Source organism: Pituophis catenifer, unplaced genomic scaffold (assembly GCF_029215685.1).
Source record: "Pituophis catenifer annectens isolate HBS135680 unplaced genomic scaffold, rPitCat1.0.hap2 SCAF_2, whole genome shotgun sequence".
Taxonomy (NCBI): Eukaryota; Metazoa; Chordata; class Lepidosauria; order Squamata; family Colubridae; genus Pituophis; species Pituophis catenifer.
Genome location: NW_027256882.1, coordinates 13,079,019 through 13,093,022, shown reverse-complemented (window position 1 = coordinate 13,093,022; position 14,004 = coordinate 13,079,019).

The window sequence follows — 14,004 nt, the reverse complement described above, 5'->3', positions numbered from 1 at the left end:
CCAGTGATGGAACATCATAACTTCTGAAGGCTAGTCATTCAACTGATTAATTGTTCTAACTGTCAGGAAATTTCTCCTTAGTTCTAGCTTGGATCTCTCCTTGATTAGTTTCCGTCCATTGCTTCCTGTTCTACATTTAGAGGCTTTGGAGAACAAGTTGACTCCCTCCTCTTTGTGGCAGCCCCTTAAATATGCGACCATTGTATCATGTCACCCGTAGTCCTTCTTTTCACTAGACTAGACATCACAATTCCTGCAACTATTCCTCATGTTTCAGCCTCCAGTCCTCTAATCACTTTTGTTGCTCTTCTCTGCACTCTTACACCATCCCTCTTTGCTTGGATCAGGAATCTCCCAGAATCCAGCTCAGCTCAGAGATGAGGTGGACGGAAGAGGTCATTTTGTTCTTCTGTTTCTGCACCCTAGCTCTGCTCATAGGATGGGAAGGAAAGTGGCTGGGGAAAATATTTGATTTGATTTTTATACTTTCAAGCTCAAATGAGCTTTGTTACCTGCAGGGTCCGAGAGACTGCAAAGCCAAATCAGGTAATAAGTTGGGAAAAGGAGCAGATTAAGAGGAGAGCACCTTATATTCTCAGAGGGCTGGAATAGTAAACATACATTGGAAATGCAGTGGCAGAAATGAACAGATCAATGCTAAGAATAAAAGATAAAGAGGAATCGGTGTATTTCAAGGCATGGGAAAGATTTTATGTATGAATAGAAAAGAAATATGAATAAAAGTTGATAGATAAATGATATAGATAATAGAAAGTTAAACGAGGGATAAGACAAAAAAGAAATAGAAGCTCAAATGACACCAGAGTAAATGGAAAAGGGGGAGGGGGGGGAAAGAAGGAAGATTATAAATATAAATGTACAATTATGAAATGATTGATTGGGTAAAATAAGAAAAAAAATGAAAAGAAAGTATACATTATTAGAAAATTGGAGCTGCTCGGATACCAAATAAGGGAAGTATTGCACAACAAAGGAGAAAGAAAGGAGAGAGGAGGAGAGGGAGAGAGGAGGAGAGGAAGAGAGGAATGGAAGAAAGGGGAAGTAGAGGAAGAAAGGATAGGGGACAAGAGCAGGAGAGAAGATGAGAAAGGGGGAAAAGAGGGGAGGAGTGGGGGAGAGGAAGGGGAAGTAGGGAAGAGGAGAGGAGGAGGAAGAAAGTAGAAGAGAAGAGGAGGGAGGGAGGGGAAAGAAAGAAGGAGAAGAAAGCTTGTTGTGAAAAGAAGGAAAAGAGAGGGTAGAACAGCAGCCCCAAATATAATTAAAATGTCTTATTTTTCTGCTTTCACTAGAAAAAATATGTATATATATATATATATATATATATACATATAGTCTATACATAGTCTCCCAAATTGCAGCACAGAGTTGTTGCTTTTCAGCAGGATACAAAAAGCCCAGAAACTTGTGAATGAGATTTCACAGAACTAGGGCTGTGGAATAACTTAGCTTACGTAGGTGGAACCTGGCTAGAAAGAATATGCATATATATATATGTTTTCGCGGGTGTGCATATGCAAAAAATTAAAATCTTGGGTGTTTTCCCGCGTCATTATAAATAAGTTGGTTAAAATATTTAAAATCCTGGTTAAAATCCCAGCTTAAAATCTTCTAAAAATCCTTACAGAGCACTCTGCAAGGTCCTTTAAAACCTCAGCTAAAATCCTACCAGTGACTTTAAAAGTTTTTCTTAAAGCAGCGTTTCGACAGGCTCACAACCCTGTCATCTTCAGGCTCTGTTTCATGTAGAAGGTAAGGGTTCTCTGTTGCGGGGCCAGAGCTGTCGCTTATCTATATTTGATGCTGCTGACGTATGCTGATTTTAGCTGAGGTTTTAAAGGACCTTGCAGAGTGCTCTGTAAGGATTTTAATTTTTTGCATAGATAGATAGATAGATAGATAGATAGATAGATAGATAGATAGATAGATAGATAGATAGATAGATATAGATATATATACACACATGTGATCAATTATGGATAAGAGAATGAACATTTACAATCTGTGTATAAGAAATAAAACTAAAAAACTTTTTTCAAAAAAAAAAAAAGGAAATGCAGTGGCTCTAATAAAGTGCAGGATGACTGACATACGTGAAGAACTTTGCTGAAGGACTTTGGTTGAAGGTTAACAATTGAAACCAAGCAATCCTTGCAGAGACGATGCCACTAACGAAATAATCTCCTGACTTGTAATGATGCTCTGGGTCCACTTCACCCTGCTCCAGAGTCAGAAGACATTTGGCTTTGCATATCCCACAAGTTCCTGGTGGCCACGTAAGCAGGACTAGAAGCATCAGCAACATGTCTGAGTTGCTGATTGAGACTTCTCTGTGGCACCTTCATTTTAACGACGAATGAGATGAAGAGGTGGATAAAAACCAAAACCTCTTCCCGGACAGAGGCTACAGATCCAGTCTGAGTCCACCCAAGGGACAGAAACACAGTCCCTGCTTTTCATGAAACCTCCCCCAAATCCTCTTTCAGTCTCCAGAGCCACCGATGCACTCAGCATTTCTGAAATAGACTCCACCCTATTGTGCTTTTGAGTTTGATATTCACCTCAAAGCATCCTCTGACATGCTTTCATCTTCAGAAAGATTGCAAAAAGCTCTCTGGGTACCGTTTATAATGTCAGGAAATAAATGAGTATGATTTTGATAATTGGAAGGATGAAAACTACGTAACCTCTTAACGTATCTACAGGCTGGTGTCTAAAGGGAGAACTCACAGATGTGGCTCCAAGCTTTGACGATGGGGCAGTGATGGAAACTAGAGAATTTGGCACCCTAACTCTAACCAATAAAACACTTTTAGAGAACCATACCCTCTTTGATTTCTGATGGGGTAGTATTGCCCCTGAAAATCCAATACATATAATCTGAGGTTCTTATTTATTTTATTTTATTTTTTATTTTTATTTTATTTCCAATTTCTATACCGCCCTTCTCCCTGAGGACTCAGGGCGGTGTACAGCCAAAATTAAGAACATAAAATACAAATATTAAAAACAATTAAAATATATATAAATTTGGCTCAAAAATTAAAAATCACAAAATCTTGCCGGAGTAGTAGTCATGGCTAGGAAGGTCTTTGCTCAATTTATGTATGTATGTATGTATGTATGTATTTATGTATTTTATTTATTTATTTATTTATTTATTTATTTATTTATTTATTTATTTATTATTTCAATTTATATGCCGTCCTCCGAAGACTCAGGGCGGTTTACAATGCAGGTTGTAATTCCAGGTTGTGTATCAGTTATACCTTTTCCTGGATCGAGAAGATGTTCTTTTAGTCACATACCCCTTGATCATCTCCTAGTTGTAACTACTACAATATGCTTTATACCAGGGCTGTCAAACTCCCGGCCCATGGGCTGGATCATCATGTGCTGGCCATGCCCACGCCTGGTTTAGCGAAGGGGGGAAAAGTCCCAATATATCCCAATCGTGTTGCCGCTATGAGAATGTGAGTTTGATATCCCTGCTTTATACCGAGCTGCCCTTGAAGAATACCCAGAAACTATAACTGGCACAGAATGCAGATCTGCATGCCTTTTTGGGTGCTCCTAGGGTGATGAATGTAATACCTATGTGAGCTGCATTGGGTGCCAGTTTTCTTCTGGGTCCAATTTAAGGTGTTGCTTTAAAATCCTTCATGGCGTGAAACCAGGATACCTGAGGAACAATCTCATTCCAATTACATCAATGCATCCCACCTGGTCAAAGCACGGAGAATGTATGGGACTAGGAAAACTCACTGCACTCAACTCGCCATGGCCAATTTACTATGGGACAACTTGCTGTGGCCAGTTTGCCACAGGACAGCCCCTCATGGGACAATTCAACATGGGATTAGTTCAGTGGTGAAATCTGGCCGGATGTACCCACCTCACACGAACCAATAGGGCTGGTGACGGGAGGCTCCGCCCACCCACCAGAACATCATTACGTCCCATTTTTGGCCCTCTGTGCATGCGCAGAAGACTCTGCGCATGCACAGAAGAGGCGTGCATGCTCACATTTCCGAACCAGTAGCGAAGGTAAGTGCATTTCACCTCTGGATTAGTTCCTTTTATTATTCCCCAAAGTATTACAAAAGTTGGTAGTCATAGGAATGATTTCCTTTGATACAAGAGATAAAATAATTTTAATGAAAACGTGGTCAACAAAAATAAAAGAAGCTCAGTTAATCTTCCCTGTGCACAGTCACTCACGCCCTCGTCACCTCTCGCCTTGACTACTGCAATGCTCTCTACATGGGGCACCCGGAGGCTCCAGCTGGTCCAGAACGCAGCAGCGCGGGTAGTGATGGGAGCAGCATGGCGCTCCCATGTAACACCACTCCTGCGCGAGCTGCACTGGCTCCCGGTGGTCTTCCAGGTGCGCTTCAAGGAGTTGGTTATCACCTTTAAAGCGCTCCATGGCATAGGGCCTAGCTATTTTCGAGACTGCCTGCTGCTACCGACGACCTCCCAGCGATCCGTGCGCTCCCACAGAGAGGGCCTCCTCAGGGTGCCATCAGCCAAACAATGTAGGCTGGTGACCCCCAGGGGGAGAGCCTTCTCTGTGGGGGCACCTACCCTCTGGAATCAGTTGCCCCCAGAGATAAGGAGAATCCAAGACCTCAGTGCCTTCCGTCGTGCCCTTAAAACCCACTTTTTCCAGCAAGCCGGGCTGGCTTAGGAAGAAATTTTTCAATGTTTTAATTGGTTTGTGATTTTTAATTTTTGGGCCAAATTTATATATATATTAATTGTTTTTAATATTTGTATTTCATGTTTTTAATTCTGGCTGTGCACCGCCCTGAGTCCTCAGGGAGAAGGGCGGTATATAAATTGAAAAATAAATAAATAAATCTTGTGGCGAACTGTTCCACAGCGAGTTGTCCTGCAGCGAGTGTGGAGAGTGTTGGCTGCAGGGAATTGGTCATGGCAAGTTGTCCTGTTCTGGGATATATTGGAATAGCAATAGCACTTAGGCTTACCATATTTTTCGGAGAATAAGACGCACCTTAATTTTTGGGGAGGAAAACAAGAAAACAAGAATTCTGCCTCTGCCTACCAGCAAGATCAGCTGCGCCCTCACTTCCACTTATCACTCGATTTTGATAACGAGCAGCACAGATCTTTTTATCCGTTTAAAACAAACCCTATGACTCTATGAGCATTTAACTGGAAAGAGCGGGGTGGGGGATGATTTTCATGGGGGCAGAAGAAGGACTTGGCACCGAAGACTCCGCTTCCGAAATGCCCCCGTCTTCCTACCTATAGCCGTAGGTATTGAAGCCTGGCTTTCTTCCTTCTTTGGCCTGGATTATGGTACCTTTCTATTTTGTAGGAAGCACAGTTTTCTTTCCCAGTTACTCTGAGGCTTTGGTTTAAGGTGGCACTGCTTTACGCTGTCCTCCTCCTCCTCCTCCTGCAAGCGATAGGTGCTTCAGAGACTCAGCTGGGGAAAGAGGGCATTGGTTACTGGTACTGAGAAGTTCTTTTCCAGAAAACTTATCGGGGTGCTCCTACGATCCGCAGGGACTACTCGCTTTCCCCCAAAGAGACCCCTCGCATGCCCTGGGGGAAGGGTTGGAGCACAGCCTGAGGAACAAACCTCTTTGGGACAGTCTTATTTTATTTTATTTATTTATTTTATTTCCAGTTTATATACCGCCCTTCTCCCTGAGGACTCAGGGCGGTGTACAGCCAGAATTAAAAACATGAAATACAAATATTAAAAAACAATTAATATATATATAAATTTGGCCCAAAAATTAAAAATCACAAACCAACTAAAACATTTAAAAATTTCTTCTTAAGCCAGCTCGGCTTGCTGGAAAAAGTGGGTTTTAAGGGCACGGCGGAAGGCACTGAGGTCTTGGATTCTCCTTATCTCTGGGGGCAGCTGATTACATAGGTAGGTGCCCCCACAGAGAAAGCCCTCCCCCTGGGGGTCACCAGCCTACATTGTTTGGCTGATGGCATCCTGAGGAGGCCCTCTCTGTGGGAGTGCACGGGTTGATGGGAGGTCATCGGTAGCAGCAGGCGGTCTCGAAGATAGCTAGGTCTGGGGGGGAATCTGCCCAATGGCTTCAGCGAACAAGGCGGGCCCCACGGTTTGTGGCTGGTTACCCCTCTGGCCGCCCAGCGGGCATCTCAGGACAGACAATGGTCATGATGACTTCATTCCCCAGCAATGTGAGGAGCCGCTGCTGCCACCACTGCTGCCTAAGCCCTCTCCATGCCCAGGAGCTGAGCCGAGTGGGAGCCCCTAAAGTGAAACGTCCCTCCTTTCCATCCACCACTGCCCATTGGCTGGATTCCCCAATGCAATTCTCAGAGCCGCATTTCAGGCTGCGGCTAGTTCCCCTGCAATGTGCAGCGAGGAACCGGGAACCTTTTGGATTTGGGGAGGGGATTTCAGCGCTGCCACCTGAAAATGCTGTCCTTCCCGTTGCACATTGCAGAGCCGTGCGCCCTCATCCTCCTTCTCAGCAGACTCACCTTCTCTTTCCTCCTGGCCAGATCCGCCGCCTGAAATGCGATGCACTTTTTTAGCCTCTGCACACCCCATTTTTGGAATAGGAAAGGGGATTGCAGGTCTGCCACCCGAAAACGCTTTCCTTTGGAATCGGGAAGGAAAGCTGTCTTTGGAATCTATCCTCCTGGTGGCAGATCTGGCCAGGAGGAAAGAGAAGGTGAGTCTTCTGAGAAGGAAGACGAGGGCATGCGGCTCTGCATTGTGCAATGGGAAGGAAAACATTTTCAGGTGGCAGCACTGCGATCCCCTCCCCAAATCCAAAACGGTTCCCGGTTCCCTGCTGCGAGAAGAATTGCTCTGAGAATTGCATTGGGGAATCCAGCCAACAGGCAGTGGTGGCTGGAAAGGAGGGACATTTCACTTTAGGGGCTCCCACTCAGCTCGGCTCCTGGGCGTGGAGAGGGCTTAGGTGGTGGCGGCAGCAGCGGCTTCTCACATTGCTGGGGAGTGAAGTCATTGTGAACGTTGTCTGCCCTGAGCTGCCCGCTGGGCAGCCAGAGGAGTGACAAGCCGTGAACCATGGGGCCTGCCTTGTTCACCAAAGCCGCTGGGCAGATTCCCTGCCCCAGACTGTCCCGAAGAGGTTTGTTCCTCAGGCTGTGCCCCAACCCAGATCCCCGCCTCCTGGAATTGCCCAAAAATCTCCAAAGGGTGGGGGCCAGAGGGTGGGCGGGGCTATATTCAGACTATAAAACGCACCCAGATTTTCATCCTCTTTTTTGGGGTAAAAAGATGCATCTTGTACTCTGAAAAATACGGTATATACAGCTTCACAGTACTTTACAGCCCTCTCTAAGCAGTTTTACAGAGTCAGCATATTGCCCCCAACAATCTGGATCCTCATTTTACTGATCTTGGAAGGATGGAAAGATGAGTCAGCATTGAGCTGGTGAGACTCGAACTGCCAAATTGCTGGTAGTCAGCAGATTGTATCTCAGCAGAATTTGGAGCAGGTTATTCTATAAAGTATCCATTCTTAACATCAACAAACAACATTTGACACTTAAAAAGACCTCACTTCAAATCCATCATTTATTTTTGTTTGTCTTTTCCCCTTTCTTTTATCTGTTATTATTTTATTATAAGACCTAGGTAATAGATTATATAATTTTGATACATTGGTAATTATATAGTATTTACTAGGTACAATAGGTGCTCTCTTTAGATGACTTAAACCTTTAAACATAGAGAAAAAGAAGACATTTATATCAACATTTCACTATGTTTCCCAATGTGATGGCTCCCTTGGATGCTGGCTTGGATGAAGAGAAGGAGCCAGTTTTGGGATTATCCAAAGGGAACAATGTTGGAGCCAGGGGTGAAATTCAGAAGGTTCTGACAGATTCTGGAGAACCGGTAGAGGAAATTTTGAGTAGTTCAGAGAACCGGCACATATCACCTCTGGCTGGCCCCAGAGTGGGGTGGGAATGGAGATTTTGCAATATCCTTCCCCTGCCATGCCCACCAAGCCACGCCGTCCAAGATACACCACGCCCACCAAGCCACGCCCACAGAACTGGTAGTAAAAATAATTGAATTTCACCATTGCTTGGAGCCCGATATTCGCTTCTGTGGACAATTTGGGGGAAGCCAAGTTTAGAAATAGTTGAAAGGGGCATTCAAGGAAAAGCAGCTCAGGAGGCACAAGGACAACCAGGTTAGAGCCACCAGACAAATGGCAGGCTGTGCAGACTGGGCAGGAGGCACAGTTGCAACCAGTCAATTCCAACAAAGAGGAGTTGCCACCACTGCCTGATACAAGGACATGGAGGGTTGAGCTGAGAGAGACTCAACAGAGATCAGCAAAGTACTCAGGAGGAGGCAGACTCAACCTTGCATAACATTCTCAAGATACACACCTGAGAATGTGTGGTGCCTATTGAACCAGGCATTAAAACTTGGTTTTAATTAAAGACAACTGTCTTTAAAGACAACCAAAACCAAGACAACAACCATTAAAGACAACTGTCCGGAATCCAACTTGTTGTGTGTATCTTGAAGACCTCGTTCTGATTTGTTGTGTCCTGAATCTTGTGATATGGCTATTGTCTTTGCCATGTCATTGTCATGCCTTCATCTTGCCTGACTGTGGCTCTGTATCTAGCCCTGATGTCTTGTCTCCCCTCCTCTCTTGCCATGCAACTCTTGGACCAGAAGGAACGGCACCTGGCCTTGCTTGAACTTCGCTATGGTTGGCCTGAGGCTCTTGATGAATTTTTGCCACGCTGCCTTGAAACTGATCTTTTAAAATCAGATTTGATCCTTTCAGAAATTGGTCCATACATCAGGTGTCTTCTGGCCTTCTCTAAGTGGTTGTTGCATGTCTTAAATTTGTTCATTAAATCTGAGAATGATCATTAAATCTTGAGCAGGGGGTTGGACCAGGAGACCTCTAAGTCCCTTCCAACCTTTTCTCTTCTCTTCTCTTCTCTTCTCTTCTCTTCTCTTCTCTTCTCTTCTCTTCTCTTCTCTTCTCTTCTCTTCTCTTCTCTTCTCTTCTCTTCTCCTCTCCTCTCCTCTCCTCTCCTCTCCTATTCTTCTCTTCTCTTCTCTTCTCTTCTCTTCTCTTCTCTTCTCTTCTCTTCTCTTCTCTTCTCTTCTCTTCTCTTCTCTTCTCGTACTTTTACTCTATATGCTAGCCCTTCAGATTAAAGGAAGACACACTGTTTTGAAGTTCATCTATGGATACAGAGTTGGCAATGCAGCAGGTCTGGAGACACAATGAGGACACTGAAAATGCATAGTTGTAGTAGATGTGCGGATTATTCCGTGACACCACTTACAGTTTTCTATCAGTTTTTGTTGACCCCTGTCTTCAAAGCACATGGAGGCTGCCCAGCACAGGGTGTCAACTTGCAAAGCTTTCAAGTTGCCATGAGCAGGAGGGAGGGAGAACTGAAGTGAATTCCATACATTCTTCCTGACCGCAATCAGAAGGAGGGTGTTAGGTTTCACAGCCAGCCAAAGTGGTTAATTGGAGAATGTGATTTATGACATGGCCAGAGAGGAGGGGAGAGACAGGGTCATAGGGGAACGTAAATCTACGTGGGATCAGTCCTAACTGCATCCGAGTATTGCCGGAATGTTGCTCCTAATAAATGACTGTATTTCCTTTGAAGTTTGGATCATGGCTCATGAATTAATTAGGGCATCTTTTGGAAACTTGACACAGGGTTTACCAGAGGTTCAGTCAGCATCTGCAACTTCTCATTCTCTTGCCTGGATGTCGCAGCATCTTCATAACCCTTGTGTGATCAACTCTGAGGGTTGTTCCCAGGCTACAGTACAGTCAGTACCTGTTCCTACACAGACTGGTGAACCTCAGAATTGAAGGAATTCAGATGAGGGGCAGGTTCGAACCTGAGGGCATCTTTTCCTTCTTACATATATAAAGTTTATTGTCATTGTACATATATACACAGTATACCTATACAACGAAATTCACATAACACCCAGAGACCAAGCCCAACACATATGACAATCCCCTGACACATATGACAATCCCCTGACACACCCCCACCCACCAAACTTCCCCACCTCTAAACTACCCAAACATCCACACAACAGACCACGTAATACTGTCCAACAGCTCACTGATGGTGGCCCTTTAGTTCATTGCTGAGTGCAATTATAGCTCTGGGATAAAAACTATTCAGAAGATGTGTGGTCTGAGTTTTAATTGTTCTGTATCTTCTGCCAGAAGGCAACAGTCCAAAAAGATGGGAGGAGGAGGATGGGAAGAGTCTCTGAGAATGTTGTGCAACTTCCTCAAACAGCGAGATTCGAAGATGTCATCCAGGGCTGGTAGCTGGAGCCCGATGATATTCTGGGCAGTTTTAATAATTCTCTGTAGAGCTTTTATGTCTGCTGCAGAGCTGCTCCCATACCATGCAAGAATGCCGTATGTCAGGACACTCCCAATGGTGCTGTGATAGTAGGACAGAAATAGATGCTGAGATAGATTTATCTTCCTGAGCATTCTCAGGAAGTACAGCCTCTTCTGTGCCTTCTTCACAAGCATGTTAGCATTCATAGTCCATGAGAGGTCCTCCGAGATACAAATGCCCAGAAATTTAAAACTACCCACCCTCTCCACCTCCTCACCATTTATGTACAATGATAAATGTACATCTTTCTTCCTCCTGAAGTGAATTATAAGTTCTTTAGTTTTTTTTTTTTTGGTGTTAAGTGTAAGTTACATGGTGGTAGTACTGTAATATTGAACATTAGGGGACACCAGGGAGTCAAGGGATTTTCTCTCTCCTTAAAAACAAAAATCCTTTCCTCTATGAAACTACCCAGAAGACACACACCCGCCACTAGAAACTAGCGGTTTACCTAGAAATTAGGAACACAGATAGGGTAGGTCAGGGGTCTCCAACCTTGGCAACTTTAAGACTTGTGGACTTCAACTCCCAGAATTCCTCAGCCAAGCATTGAAAAGATCAATCAATCAGAATAGAGTTCAAAGGTAACCTTGGAGTCCAACCCATTGCTCAAGCAGGAGACCTTATACCAGTGGTTCTCAACCTTCCTAATGTCGCGACCCATTAATACAGTTCCTCATGTTGTGACCCCCCAACCAGGGGGGTCTGTGGGCGTGGCTTATTTTGTGGGCGTGGCTTGGAGGTCATGTGACTGGGTGGGCATGGCTAGCTGGTCATGTGACCGGGTGGCCATGGCTATGTGTATAGGGACTACTCAGAGGGCTGAAAAAAGTCACTTCTGACAGATCCTTGCACTTTTGACTGGTCCTCACACTTATGACCATCTTCACATTTATGCCCATGCAGCATTCTTAACAACCGTGTCACTCATTTCACAACTGCTTCTCTTCACCATGGTGACAAGCTAGGGCAAAAACGTAAAATGTGAGGACAGTCGTAAGTTCGAGGACTGGTCAAAAGTGCGAGGACCAGTCAGAAATAACTTTTTCAGCCCTCTGAGTAGTCCATATGCATAAAAGGATACAGCAATAGAGAGGGATGAAGGAAGGGAAGGGAAATTAGAATAGGAGTGAAGGTAAGAGAGGGAGGAAGAGAGGAGGAGAAGGAGAAAGAGGAAGTAGGGAGAAGAAGAAGAGGGGGGGAAGAGAAAGTAAGTAAGAAAGAAAAGACAAAGGTGGTAGGTTTGAGGAGAAAGATTGCTGTACAATAAAAAAGATGAAAGGGAAGAAAGCCAACCCCAAACAAATATAAAGATATTAAGATAAAGAATGAATTGTTAAACTTTAAAGAATAAAAGAGAACAAATATGAATAAATAACAATAATTAGAAACACACATACAAACATACAATGTATTTTCTTTGAACAGAGTATTTGGCCGGTTCACAAATTTAAACAGTGTTTAGTCATTTCAATTAAATTTACAATTTCTATATTTCCTTTTTGCCATATTTATTCCTCATCTATTTTTGTAAAAAACCAATATTACCCTTCGTCCTCATCTCTAATCTTAATCAAATTCAATTTTTCCCTTCTATTCTATATTATACCCCTTCCCATTGTCATCTATTTTTATATCCATCCTCACATTGGTTAATTATGTAATATTACAGTTGTTTAATATAAATTCAACATTTTAATATAAATCAATTAGTTATATAACTACCTTTTTTGTATATTAATCAATATGAACATGAATATTCCAATTATTTCCATGCAATCCAATTTCTTACAAATCAATTAATTATATTTACCAATAATAATAAACCAAATAATTTCCCCCATATATTCCTCCAAACCACAACTTAACCATTTCTGCTTTCAGAAATATACAATTAATAGTATCTCAATTATTACAATTCCCTAGTTAAATAGAGCTTTTTTTCTTTTGTGTTTTAAAATCTTGAACTCTCCTCTTTTTCCCTAAATTTCCCATTGTTTGCACCTACCTTTTTTGGTGAGGAAAAAGAAAAGAAATCTGCCTGCCTAATTTTCCAACCTTGCAGCAACAGCAAAGCAGTTTCAGTTTTGTTTTTCAGCATAGCTAGGGGAAAAAAATCTGCTCCAGGACTCTTTCCAAGGAAGCAGCAGAGCCCTGAGCAAAACAGCTGAGACAAATCATCTGAGAGTTGGGAGCCGATCTAATCAAGGGCTAATTAGCCTATGCTGAAGCTCTGCGGGCCAATAAAATTACAAAAAAACACCGAACCATTTGTTAAATTGCTGGCTCGCCCGCCCCTCGCCCACCACTATTTATTGGCAATAAATAGTGGTGCGGAGGGGCGGGGCAAGCCAGCAATTTAACAAATGGTTCCGGCAGAATCCCACCACTGGCTATAGGGTGGCCCTTTGAAGCCCCGCGGCAAGAATTTAAACAGTTTTTTTTCCTCTAGTCATCAGCTGGGACTCAGGAAGCAGCAATAGATTGGGGGTGGGCGGGGTAAGCGAATGGCCGGCGATCCAACAGAGCAGAGAGTGAGGGTGAGTGAAGGCGTGGGGGGGGGCGAGAGAGGGCTTTGGCGACCCCTGTGAAATGGCCATTCGACCCCCAAAGGGGTCGCGACCCCCAGGTTGAGAACCGCTGCCTTATACCATTTCAGACAAGTGACTGTCCAGTCTCTTCTTTTTTTTTTTGAATTTTATTTTTATTTATTTTTTTTTAGACAAAAACAACATAAAAACATCATCCTTCCCAACAATTACAGACAGTGTTTTGATCGGTTAAAATCATTTCGTGCTCTCAAAAATTTTCAAAGTCTCATCATATGACAAATGTTCTTTCCTCTAACAAAAAATAAATATTTAAACATTTTATCCAAATTTCATTTCATATATAATATCTCATCTCCATACTTTATTATCTATCCACTGATATAATATCTCCCATATCAAATAATATGGTTTATCTTCCTGTTCTCTTATTTCAAATGTCAGTCTACTCATTTCAGTACAGTCCAACATTTTCTTAATAATTTCTTCATCAGTAATTATCTTCTCTCCTTTCCAATTTTTTGCAAATACAATTCTAGCCTCTGTTAAAATATTCACAATTAAATATTGCAATTCTTTATTAAACATCTCTGGTAAGATCCCTAATAAAAATATCTCTGGTTTAAAGTCAATATGTCTCTTTGTCATTTTTTCCAACCACGTGTGTATCTTAGTCCAATATCTCTTAGCTTCTACGCATGTCCACCACATATGGTAGTATGATCTTGGAGTCTGATGACACTTCCAACATTTTTCCGATTTATTCTTGAACATTCTGGCTATCCTCGTCGGGGGTAGATGCCACCTGTAAAACATCTTATACAAATTCTCCTTATATGCTGTAGACATTGTCATTTTATAATTATGTGACCACAATTTTTGCCATTTCTCTAACTTAATACCATAACCAAAATTTTTCCGAATGCTATCATTAATTCTTCTGGTCCAACTCACTGCTCAAGCAGGAGATCCTATACCATTTCAGACAAGTGACTGTCTAGTCTCTTCTTAA